The sequence below is a fragment of the Cyprinodon variegatus genome, unplaced genomic scaffold (assembly GCF_000732505.1).
Source record: "Cyprinodon variegatus isolate N-32 unplaced genomic scaffold, C_variegatus-1.0 Scaffold2565, whole genome shotgun sequence".
NCBI lineage: Eukaryota > Metazoa > Chordata > Actinopteri > Cyprinodontiformes > Cyprinodontidae > Cyprinodon > Cyprinodon variegatus.
Genome location: NW_015153018.1, coordinates 1 through 1,355, shown reverse-complemented (window position 1 = coordinate 1,355; position 1,355 = coordinate 1).

Sequence of the window (1,355 nt, the reverse complement as noted above, 5' to 3'; positions counted from 1 at the left end):
GTTTTACTTATTTGAAGGTTAAAAGGTTAATAAGCAGTTTTTTTAAAGAGTCAAGGGATTCATTTGCACGATTGCAGATTTATAAAACCCCAATTTGAGCCAAAATTTAATCTATTTATGAAAAAAATAAAATAGTAATGATTCTGCCCTTTGTGGACTTCTTTTTTTTTTTTTTATAAACTTTGTTTATTTGGTTTTTAATAAGAATTGCATAACCATACATTTACAATGTGATGCATATAAAACAAACCATACAATTCCCTTGAGTTATAAGAACAAAACAAAAAACACAACAAAACGACCTCCAATCACTCCCAGGCAATAAGAAAAAGTCATAAGAAAAAGGACACAAGCACACACACAAAAAAGAAGTTTTGAAATAGATAAAAATTAAGATGCATTCTGCTACACCTAAAAAAAATAAAAATAATAAAAAAAAATAATAAAAAGTACAGTTTGTGCCCAGGAAAGCAAATACAGAACCATAAGAAAAGGAAAATCCGAGAAAAAGGACACAGGATGAGCAGACAAATATATACACGAAGGACTAGACTGGGACAGAATCAAAATTAACTTGACCAACCAGTCGTCGTAATGGCTGCCAGATTTCTGCAAATTTGTCAGAGGAACCCCGTAGTGACATCCTAATTTTTTCAAGTTTAAGAAAATAAACAATATCCCTCAACCAAAGTATGAAAGAAGGAGGTTGTGGTGATTTCCATTTAAGAAGAATTATCCTCCTTGCAATAATGGTTATAAAGGACAAAGAATTTTACCCTTTGTGGACTTCTGTTTAAGTTTTTTTTTTTTTTTTTCAGTTACACTTTGATTTATGTCATTCTGTTCTGTTGGTCACTGGTTTCTTTTCCATTTTGTGTTATATTTAAGCAGTGTTGTATTTTTTGAGTTACTATCTGTTGCACCCTTGTGCAAGTCTCCTTTCCTCTAGCTCCCTTCTAGTTACTTTTATCCACACCTGCTCCCTATCAGCTGATTAGCCCATTCTTTGTTCTGTTCCCCATATATAAACCTCCTGTGCAGTTTCCATTGATAGATTGTCTTCATTGCTTCGCTCCTCATATGTGTTTCTTTATTGCATCACCTGGTTTTGTTTTTCTTTTTTTCTTGTTACTGGATTTGTGTTTTTGTTGACACCTGCATTTAAATTAAATCTGCAAGAACTCATCTCTGCAACTGGGTCCTCAACTAACTTCCACCAAACCTGACAAAAATGTCATTCTAAAACCTCGCTCTGCATCCTGAGGAGGACGAAATTTTACATTCCAACATTAAAAAAATTCCAAGATTGACAACAATAACACACTATTTATGCAATCTGTTATATAGACTTTCCA